General features: G+C 42.2%; 1 protein-coding gene across 6 annotated transcripts in view; it reads left to right on the top strand.

Moving 5' to 3' along the window:
* Positions 1-2,220: 2,220 nt before the first annotated feature.
* Positions 2,221-11,787, top strand: part of ncoa2 (nuclear receptor coactivator 2) — a 70,649-nt gene continuing 61,082 nt past the window's right edge. For 2 of the 6 annotated variants that reach the window (XM_033638614.2, XM_033638615.2), the window contains exon 1: positions 2,223-2,359. The gene's annotated coding sequence lies outside the window, so the exon portion shown is untranslated. Of the gene's footprint in view, positions 2,360-2,876; positions 2,929-3,309; positions 3,329-11,787 lie in introns of those variants that run through there. The other 4 variants (XM_033638609.2, XM_033638611.2, XM_078162925.1 and 1 more) reach the window with 4 other exon arrangements.

Below are 11,787 nucleotides of genomic sequence, written 5' to 3'. Positions count from 1 at the left end.
ATAAGGTCTTGAAAATGTTTAAATTACTTCTGTTGTCTTGTCTTTTTTTTTGGTAATGTATTTTGGACAGCATGGTGCAGTAGTTAGCATTGTCACCTCACAGCAAGAGGGTTCCTGGTTCAAACCATGTTCTCCTTGATAAGTGGTAAGGGAAAATGAATGAATGTATTAGCACTTTTATTTCCTTTATTTTTTCCCATGTATTCCTTCATGAATTCAATTCAGTTTTTATTTCTGTATTTATTCCTCTATTCATACAATTATTTTTTTTTGAAAAATATAAATACACATTATTTTTTTTCCCATTATCCTCATTTGGTTCTCAATAGACAGGGCAAATATGGGTGGAAAAGGGCATTAAAAATAAAACAACCATTAAAGGTTCGACAACAGTTAATGGGCTTGACAATCAAGCACACTTTGTCAAGCTGTTTGGGAAAAAGTTGATGAGTTTGCTTTCAAACTCTGACTCTTGCTTCCTACTGTATGTAAGGTGAAGAGTTTGTATGCTCTTCTTGTGTCAGCGTGGGTTTTCTCCAGGTACTCCAGCTTCCTCCCACAGTCCAAAGACATGCAGGTTAATTGGTGACTCTAACTTGCCGTAGGTGTGAATGTGAGCATGAATGATTTAGGGATGCACCGATCCAATATCTGGATCGAATATCGTCCCCGATATCATCAAAATAGAATGGATCGAGTATCGGAAAATGGAACCTATAAATCTATTGCGACGTGAGCTACGTCATGTGTCATGGAGCGAAGGAGAGAATCTGCTGTGTGGAGGTATTTCATACTATTTCAACTGCTGTTGCACAATTGTTTATTTTTGTTCAAAATAAATAGTTCATCATTGCATTAATTTGTTTCATTTTGTTTCATTTTATCTTAGTAAAGAACTGTGTAGTCATCAGTGCCCGATGCCTCTAGTCTTTTCTGTTCTACATGTAAAGGTATATAGCTTTTTAGGTCAACCATGTTATCGGATCAGTATCGGGTATCGGCTGATACTCAGAGCCACAGCATCTGGATTGATACTGAAACTGAAAAAGCTGGATTGGTTTATCTCTAGAATGGGATACTCTGGCGACCTGTCCAGGGTGTACCCTGCCTTTTGCCCAGTGTCAGCTGGGATAGGCTCCAGACTCCTGCGACCCCCAACAGGATAAGCAGTTAGGAAAAATGAATGAATGTCACATTTTATTTATTCTGCAAACATTTCAGTTACTGTGTACGTTTACTAACTCAACATGAACGTGTGAATGGTGTTTCAAGGCCCTCTACACACACTCAAACACACAAATATTTGTTGTATACTGTGCAGCACTGTCCTGAACAGGTCCCGCCCTTAGGTAAACACAGACAAATGGGAGCAACTGCGAGAAAAACCAGGTCATGTGTGGCTGAATGTGTCTACATGAAGTTTCTCTTCTCTCCAGTCTTTCCTTTAGTTCATGAAAACACATAGAAACCAACCTGCTGCTGTTTCAACTACTGAACATATGGTGGCGGTGTTGCTCATGTTTTAAGTAGGAGAAAACGCCTGTCCGGTTTATTTGATCCTTGATAGTTGACCACACTGTAAATCAAGGTGGATAAATAAGTAGGGCATGCTTATTTGCAGGATTATAAAGCTTGTAATGTTAGGTTGTCATTTGTGTTTTAATAGCTTTTGTTTATTTAGTATAAGAGCAAAAAATGAGATTTATTGGAAAGTCTTGCACATTTTTCTCACCACTAGTGATATAGTTATTTATGTATCTTAAATTAAGTAGGTTGAAATTTAACTTTAAGATATGTGGCTTTGAGATGATGAACTTTCTTTTTACCAGCCTTTTTATTTTGCACACAGGCATTATTTTATAGGTTAATATTAAATCTTTATGAGCTTAAATGTAAGCAGGATATTTGGGAATATATGTAGTTTTTTTCTGCTGCATTGGAAAGCCTGAGTTAGGATGTGGGGGTCATAGTTTGCCCACCTTTAAAACCACAACATACATTTAAACATTAGCAGCTGACAGTCGTGACATGGTGGTGTTTGAGCTGTCAGTGGCTGCAGGAATAAATGTCAGCACATTAAAGTGTCTCCCACCATGCCACCCTAACAGGTAAATCACCGTATGGGTGATGAGGGAGCCCGGCGGTACGTGAGTTGATACTGCTGGAGCCCCGTGATGTGGTTTGGTGTGGGGGAGGATAGCAGCTACCAGCCAGATAAACACTCAGCATTGGTTTGCACAGCAGGAGTAACATGGCGGCACAGTTAGCCAGCAGAAATGTTGTTTCACTACCGCGAAGGTCAGAGCGGCGTCTGATAAACGGGATTTAACAACGAGGACACGGCCGAAAGTATTAAATCGTAAGTAGCCACACGTGTTGGTGCTCCTTGTTGCGACGGGACGTGGTGTTTTCGTGGTGAAATCCATGCGAGGGCTTCAATCTCGGTTGTGTGTCTGTCTGGCACAGGCTCTCGCTTCGGCGTTAGCTTGTTAGCATTGTTAGCTTCTTGGCTAAGCCCGCTGCCTGTGTCAGGAGTGTTTTCTGCAGCAAACTCATTTAGACGGCTCAGACAGCGAGCTTGCGGGCGAGTTATTGCAACGTTTGTCAGCCCTTTTTGTCCACTTGTGCTACCACTACGTGTGCGTGTGATGTAAAGTGACATATGGCGTGCACAATACTTTCATATTGTCATTGTTTTTTGTGCTGAGTGAGCGGGTGACCGTGCACACAACACCGGACGAAGTTCGCCAGTACAGCAGGAACGTAGTTAGCATGCTAGCTGGTTAGCTGCGGGCTAGTCTGGCTGCTTGGACGTCGTTGTCAGAATATACGAGTGAGTCAGGACAGTTCACCTCCATGTGTTTGAGCGGGCTGGTAGCCGTGTTTGTTGTGGTATCACCCATGGCTCGCTGCGACTTGCTACGTTAGGTAAGTTGACCAAATTTCTGCGTTTGCTCAGGGGTGCAGGGACTCATTTTTTTGCTGAACTAATGTTTCTTATGCACTGTGGAGGTGCTCTACTACAAAGCTAGTTAGCAGCCAAGCTATAATGTGAGCACTCTAGCTGTTTAACCACTAAACATTTGGCAGAAGTATCCAGAAAGTTGTCCACAGCAGACACAGGCTGTGGCTCTAACTTTGAAGAGGAAAACAGTGCTTGCAGTTTGTTGTGGCATTCCCTCAGAAACGTCATCACACTTAAAATAATGTTTAGCACAATCAGATGACATAACAACAACAAGGCAGCCCTGCAGGCTTCACTGTGGAGATGTAACAGAGGCAGGACTGTTGCTTGAACACAGAAGATGCTCATGGAAATGCAAGGCAGGTATGCATTATGAAGGACTGCTGCTTTGACTTGTGTGTTTGCTTTGTTGTGCCTGTGACGAGAGTGCAGTGCTCTCCTTTTAAGGGCTCTCCTGCTTGACTGATCCAGGACTATACAGGCAGATAGCTTGTGCCATTTCAGTGATTGTCAACGCTCTTCTTAGTAATGCTGCAGGAACGCATGTCGTGGAACCAGTTGAGCAGTCTCTCTGTTGCATCACTCTGCCCACCTGATGGTGCACAGCACTCGTGTCACATCACTGATATGAGATGTAACATGACATGTTGTCCAGCTGCGGTTTGGCTGCAACTTCAGGGAAGATTGTGAAGATGTGATGTGATGGATTTCAGTCAGATCCACCGCTGGTCATATGCACAGTAAGCTCTCAAGGAGTTTATAAGGAGCAGCGATGTTTATATTCTTTAATTAACGATGCATTGAAAAAGGCTGGAACATACACCTGTGTGCATGTGTTGTCCATTAACAACTTTAAACATACTCCTGTCAGCCTGAGCTGCATTTTATCTCCAAGGCATTTTGCCTGAAGATACTGACTTTTTAAGTTCCCGTGAAAGACATCGCATTCTCTTATTGTGGCTGTCGGCTGAAGCTATTTGCCCTTGGAAGACAGGACAAGTCAAGAAGTACAATTTTCTCCACAACTGACTTAATTTTAATGCTGAGAATGTTAGATGAGGACACATAGCATGAATATGACGCCTACGACAGCCCTCTCCTAGCTACAAGGAATGCAGTCCTGTAAAGATGGAGGCATGCATTCCTACAGTATGCAGCGCCTCTTTTGTTGTGTGTTTTATTTAAGGACGAAGCCTATGAGGCTGTGTTCAGACTCACATAAGCGGGCTTTTGCCTTTGGCTGGCACACTGATAATTTTATTTTGCGTCATTTCGACTTAACAGTGCAGTAGGATGACTGTTTGCATGATGACAGTTGAGGAATTTATGTGAGCGTGTATGCAAGTATGTGGATGTTTATACAAGGATAACTGGCTGGAGGTTTTCTCACACTGACTTGGCATAGTAAATCTATCGGGGTGTTACCTTAGAAGTAATTATCCGCCTGAACATATTGTAAACCACAGCTATAGCAACAGGTGTGTGGCAGAGTAATGTCCAGCTCGTCACATGGTTGGAAACAATCTCTACATCTATGTCTCGCTGTCGTCTTGCTCACTGGTTGTTTTCCCTCCGTCTGGGCTCCATTCAACCCTGTAATTTCCTTCACACAAACCCATCTTTCTATATTGTCGCTGAGCTCTTTTTTTGGTTTGCCTACCCCATGTTCAATGTGTGTTCATAATTCCATGAAACAGAGCAGTATTTTTCCAGTTGCACTCAGAGACAAGCCTCTCATCTTGTAATCACTGACTTTTGCCCTGTGATAGGCTGACTTTGTTGCGTCACCTGAGTGATACTGTAATCATTTGACCCTTGTTCTGTTGCATATGCTGCCAGTTTTTGGGTTGTTTGTCACTGTTGGCCTAATATGCATTTTTCCCAATATAATGTAGAATTAAAAGACATTTTTGTGTTGATGTCAGATATATGCTTTGTGATTTATGCACACTTTCCATATGTGTAATGAGGCAATCTTCACAAATGAGGACAGGTTTTTATTTGGGCTTTAAGCATGTATTTATAGGGAAACTTGTGAAAACTACACAAATGGAATCATATGATTGTCTTGTAGTCCTATATAAGGGCCTTCCTGTGATGTATTACAATTGCTGTGGCGTTCTGTGAGCCGTCATCTCGATGTTGTATGCTTTTAATTTCATGTTAGTTAATTTTTAGGGAGAGGCTGTACTGAGAATTAAACTGAGTTAATTCTGATTGATTGTTTTGAATTTTGCGTATAAAACCAGGAGTTAGTTCTAGCTACAGAGCATTATCTGTCAGTTGTATCTCGAGATATCTTAAAGATTTGCTCAGTAAATGCAATTGAAATACTGTTTTTGTGTGTCCTGAGTGAATGCACGGCATGACACACAGATGCCCGGGTGAATATACCTAAATCTCCTGAGGTCCCCAGGCATTGGCCCATTTTTATTAAGGCATTATCATAACAACTGAACTTAAGAATTTAACACGTATTAAAACAATCACCGCCAGGCGTTTGTACTCATTTAAAGCTGAAATGATGGCCAATTCATCAAATAGACTTTGAACAGAAAAATAATCTGCAACAAATTTGAAAATTAGATCACTTCTGTCAAATTTGAATCTAAAATGCTGAATTTTCTACTTGTAGATTCCAATTTTAATCTTTTCTTAGTCTTCTGTGATAGCATATTTAATATCTTGTCGGCGTGGACAGACAAAAACAAGTAATTTGTCAACAGATTTATCGGTAATGAATACTTATTAGTTGCTGCTCTAAACTCATTACTGGTTATCTTTAATCTTATCAAATTTCTAATTGACAGTTAGCATCTCAATCCAAGAGCGCCACGTTGGAGAAATCTTGATTTTGTCCTATTGCTAAAGATGATGAATGTATGACAGCATGAAAATTTCTGTTTAAATTCTGACATAATTCCCTTTTCAAACATATCATGTTTTATTACTTAACCGCTCTGCTCCTCTTGTTTCCACACACTTCTCTTCGCTAACAACATTAAGTTGACTCATTTGAACCAGGCTGGAAAATGACATCCCCGTCTCTGCCACTTAGTACATCCAGCTCCTGAACAACACCATAACCCTGTGTCTCACACGGCTCTTTAATGTGTAGGTACTCCTGGGCTCCTCCTTTTCTAAAAGCAGCGTCAATGACAACATCCAGTGCCGAGAGGCTGGCAGGAATCTGGGCTTTCAAGAGGATTTTGGAAAGTAACCTTAAATGATAGAGACCAAACTGTAAGGTAGACTTCAGCTCAGCGATAAGACAGCTTAAATAAACACAGAAGAAACCATGTGGCGTCTCGTCAAGTTTAGATGTACCAGATCAGACAACGTTGTGTTATCTGTCCATCACATGCTGTATACAGCGCCACAGTGTATTCTTGACATGATGCACCACTCCCCCTTGTATCTGTTTGCCTTGTCTCACTGGGCATCTCACCCTGCTGTCTCTGCGTTTGCGTTGTCATGGAAACAGCAGTGTGACAGGTCCTGGGTGGGCGTGAGGGATGAGCTGTGGGGAAATGGCCAGGTTTTTACAGCACAGGGAGAGAGGAGAGGAGAGGAGAGGAGAGGAGGGGGGGAGACGGCAGAGGAGAGACGTCAAAAGCGAGGCAGAGATGGTTGATTGAAAGCTCAGAGGGCTTTGGACATGGAGGAGGAGGAGCCCGAGTGTTTGCTCCCGCCGCTTCAAGGCATGTTGTCATTGTGTTGTTTAGCTGACCTCAAATCAGCCCTCCCATCTTTTTGTGCTAAGAGTAGGTCTTGTCTTGTTAACAGCAGCCTGTTCAGGATCTTTTGGGGTGTAACTGTAGCACTGAAATTATCCAAGTACAGTGCTTGTCATTAAAGCAGCCTGTCCAGGATGTTGTGAGGTTGCGATCATGGCATTAACCTAAAATCAACCAGTCCCTGTGAATTTTGTGCAGCCTTGCAAACTGGACTAACCATTGCAGATTACCACGCTTGACATCTCCGAACTAAATTCCTTGTTTACTGGTTGTGAAGATGTAGACTTGTGCGACACGAGCATCTCACATTTACGAACAAAAATCACTGCTAAAGACCGTGCAAGGCAGTTCACTGATTCTCTGTGTGAAAGCGAGGGTAAACTGTTTTTCCAACACAAACGAAAGTCATCGATTGACAAACTCCTTGCTACCACAAACACACACAGACAACGGCTGAAATGCATTGACAGCAGACAAGACAGATCACCATGACAGAGGCTTTTCCGTCTAAATCTGTTGCACGTGCTGAAAGAACAAGGGTGAGTTTTATTAGATATCCATGGTTAGCGGTGACATTAGTGTAGTATAAATCACAAACTTGGAACAGTGATGGTTTTTTCTCACTGGAACAAGTTGTGTTTGGTTTTAAATAAATTATACAAATAAAAACTACAGCTGTTTTTGCAATTTTCAGCCATTACCGCAGTTTTGTTGCAAAATAATGCCTCAAAACATGGCAATTTTTTTTGGACAAGCTGCTGTGAAATGTGGCATTTTTAGGCTGCAATAAATGCAAAAGAAGAACACATAGTTTTGGAGGGACTGATAAGGACAATTTAAAATTGAAGGGAAGTGCTGCCGGATTTGCTTGGGATCTACGGGGGGGGTTCCCATTACTTCAAATTTGTTTGCTGATCATCTTGAGCCCAAATTTGCTCTTGGATAACACCTGGATACACCTACAGTTTGTACCAAATCTGTGATGAATGGCTATGGAATAGTACGCTTGTCAAACATAACATTCAGAAACATTTAGGCTCTACAAATTCCCTGTTGAAGTGTCCTTGACTTGTCTGTGATTGTTCTGGGCTAATTCCTTGTGGCAGTCGGTTTGTGCTAGAATGATATGGCTAGTTATTTGAATCCGTAATGTTTTTTAAAACAGAGATATGTAACATCACACTGAAGGCTGCCTGGTGCTCTACTCCCATGGAGACTCCACCAGGGCTGCGAGGATCTCGAGGCTCGCAGGCAATCCAATGATTTCGACGGTCCACGCTCCTCCACTTATGTAGGTCAGCTACAGCAAAGTGCATATTGATCTCCCAAGCTAAATGATATTGTGGTGTCTGCTGCTCGTTGCTAAGAAGGTGCCCTCAGCCAGTTTGGCTTGAGCAGAGGAGACAACAGAGGTCACATGACTGTGTGACAATGCTTCTGCAGCTGTTTTCCCTCGTGTTGTGGGGCTGGTATTGCTTAGCCGTATAATATGGTCGATCTAATAGCTGGTGCTATTTTGAATATGTCCTCTGTACCGCATCTTTATTCATGCTTCCCACAGTCATTCCATTGTGGTAATAAAATATACAATTTAAAAAGTACTTATTTAAACATAGAGGTTATAAAGTGTTTTATGGGAAGGAATAAAAACGCCCCCACTCCCCTCAAAGAATGACAAAAGTAGCTCATAAAGGAGCGAGATGGTGTCACCATTATTGATTCATGATGAGATAGAGTTGTACACAAAGGTTAGGGGAGTGTGCTTTGAAGTCTCAATTTGTGCGTGTGGGTGAATCGCTTTCCCCTCTGCCACAGTGTGTTTGTGGCGCTGGGTGCTAGCATGTGGTTGGCACCTTTCCCACTGCCCAGGGTGGAATCCTTGGCACCGAGGGAGGGAGAGAAAACTTGGATTGAGCAAGCTGCCTGCTGGAGTTGGGTGGGTGGTCCAAAAATATGCAGCGTGAATCTGCCCCTGAGAAAAATCTGGTATACCATCTTATTCTGGAATGGAGGTAAACGGCACCATGGCAGGGCCGGGCTGAGGTAGTATGGAACGACATGTGCAGAGCAGCAGCATTTCTCACTCACTTGTCATAAAGCCAGAGGAATGTAGGGATTCAGTTTCAGGCTTTTCATTTCTGTACACATTGTGAGGGTCAAACTCTGACCAGCATGATTTCTCTTTCCCCCCCCCCTCTCTCTCTCTCATTGCTCCCTCCCTTTCTCTCTCTGTCTCTGGGCCCGCTGCTGACTCAGCAGTGTTCCTTCAGTGACCTATAATATGGTTTTGCTTGCTTTATCTTTACTGTTTTCAGCGGGGGTAGGGAATCTCCTTAGCTGACCTGTGTTTTCCATCCATACTGTGCAGTTCAGGTACAGCGTAGGTTAATATTATGGCTAAATTAAGCCTAACCCCATTAGCTGAAGTACTTGTTTTCCTTTTATTAATCACTGAGGGCATAAAATGTTGCACAGGTTCACGAGCCTCATATCACGCCCTGTTAGCTCCCACAATTAACCATAAATGGTGAGTGAAACGACCAGTATGAATAGGTGAACATGGTGTGCATGTAAATCAGCTCTACACCAAATTATCTGATAGACATTAAAATGTATCTGACAGGTTATTATTTAATTTAACAAGTAGTCTAGGAACAGTTTCCTCTATTAGTCATTAAATCCACCGTGATATCGTTGAACTTCCCTCACTTGACAAGTAGAACCAAAAACACTCAGTGTACAGTGACAGAGAACTGAGGTCACCAACTATTTCACCTCAGTTGAGATGATGTAATCAGAATATTAGGCTATGTTTTTTTGTATATAATAAATGACTATGTGTTAATAACTATACAAATAACACTTTAAAGATTGTCTGAAACTAAGAGGGTGGTAATTAGAATTTGAGACCAGATGGGTTGTTGTTTTGATAGTTTTAATTCTCCCTAGGGATATTCCTAACAACTAATTTGTATGAATTGTATGAAAATAATAATAATTATTATTATAATAATAAGTTTAACCAACTGGTATTTTTGGTGCCGACTAGCGAAGGTAGCAACGTAAATCCAGTGTTTCCCACACACTGATTTCTTTGTGACTTAGCTGGAAGGAGAACGGACGGCAGCCCCCTGAGATCCCCACCATTGGCAGTCACAGGGGGCTAGTTGCCAGCGGCAGCGCTTGGTCTAACTAGCAGTACGAAGTTGTCGGTCCGGCCAGCGGGGAGTCACTGCCCCCCAGGATTGGACCCCCGACACTGGGCTTTGCTTTGGCAGAATTCTAGTTGCTACAGCAGCTAACTGAAGGCTAACTGACAGTCCGTGTCTCTCCGCCACCACAAATAAAAACGAATTCTGTGTAAAACACTGAATAACGTCGGCTACATTACTTTGCAGACTTGCTAAAAAAAACTCACATTATCTCCCATGGAATGACGCGTTTTCACCTGTGTTAGGCTAACTTACCCTCAGGCAGCAGATGCTGTGAGTTCCCCTATATATGCTTCCGATTAGATGGCTGTACAGCTGCCATGGCAGTGCGGGGAGTTTCTGACAAGGCACTTGTATTTGTTTTAGTTTTGAGTTCTATCATAAAGAGTCTTTCTCAAGAATCATAGACTTGCTGCACCTGCTGCATTGACTTTAATGATGGAGTATGTCACCTAAATGCAACAGTACGGCTCTGTCATGTGTTTTTGGATACTAGTGGAGTTTTATAGCATGTACTAGAGACAAAAGCAATGTCAGTCTTTGACTATATAGACGGTACTTTTAAGGGTAGGGGTAAGGGTAGTTTTAAGGGTTTTGTTGATAGTATTTAGATAAAATCTGGCAAGTTTTGTCCTTTCAATGCTGCAAAAAGGGGAAAGAAAGCATCTTGTCACCTTGCCTGACCATACATGACTTAGGTTTTTAAAATTGAGATGCCATCAGCTCAGCCAACACACTAAAAGGGCAGCCCTTATATCAAATTGGTAATGATGGTGACTTTGTTAGTAAGCTAAGGGCCATTTTGTCTCTGCTAACAGAGTGAGAATTAATTCCTGTTGCTCACGTTCCTGAGTTCTCAGATTGTTTTTAACATTTTTCCTCTCATTTTGGTTTTTGTGTGTATGTGCTATTAATGCTAACTAAGTTGTTGCAAGCACGGAAATTCAGCATAATTTAATTATATCCCCCCACCCCACCACCGCTCAAAGAGAGCAGCTGAATTACCTATATTTGTCCCACATGGAGTGTGTGAGCGTGCATGTGTTTGTTTGCATGTCAAAGTGCTTCCATTCATGCTTTTACTCCAGAGATTTGTGGTTTTGGCACCTGAAGATGTGGGCCATCAAAACAAAACCGCCTCCCATCTCATCTGGCAGTGGAGTGCAAAACAATGGCACTCATTGGAGAGAAGATTACACAGGAGAGGCTGAGCCATGATGTTACACCGATGCTCCTGCTACAGAAGCTGACAGACAATAGCTCAATTTAAAAACTTCGAGCATGGGTAGAGTTCTTTGACCCTGAGTAGAAGCGATGACAGGAGATGAAGGAATTAAGTCATCTCTGAGGTCACCATGTAGTTCATCTCTCCATCAATACACGAAAACCAAATATCAGAAAGTCACATTTATCATACAGAGTCAAAGAACATGTAATAGATTCACATGGCAAGCGGGATACCAAGCAGATAGGCGCCACCGTGTCTGACATGGAGACCAGAGTCATGTTTGACCTGGCAGGATTTCATCACTGGTCAGTGGCTGGTTTGGATAGAAACACAGGAGTGTACTCGTTGTCACCGCAAATTAATCATTTGTGCAATACCCTGTTGGTAATCCTTAACATAGCTGTCATTAGCAAGGATAAGAGGTGATAAACACATTTCCAAATTAGATTTTTTTAATAGTTATTTCATAGAAAACTCAACCTGAAAAGATTTAAGTCTACCTCCTATTTGTGGCTCTGTCAGTGGCTTGCTTTTCTGTGTAAAGGTTAAATAGCCATAGTTGTAGGGTCTGCCTGACCTGGCTGTCACCGAGTGTTTCAGCAGGGGACTGTGTAGATGGAGAGAATGACAGCGAGAGGGAGGGAA

This window comes from Epinephelus lanceolatus, chromosome 20 (genome assembly GCF_041903045.1).
Source record: "Epinephelus lanceolatus isolate andai-2023 chromosome 20, ASM4190304v1, whole genome shotgun sequence".
NCBI lineage: Eukaryota > Metazoa > Chordata > Actinopteri > Perciformes > Serranidae > Epinephelus > Epinephelus lanceolatus.
The sequence above is the reverse complement of the archived record's forward strand: the minus strand, read 5'-3'. Positions and strand labels throughout refer to the sequence as shown.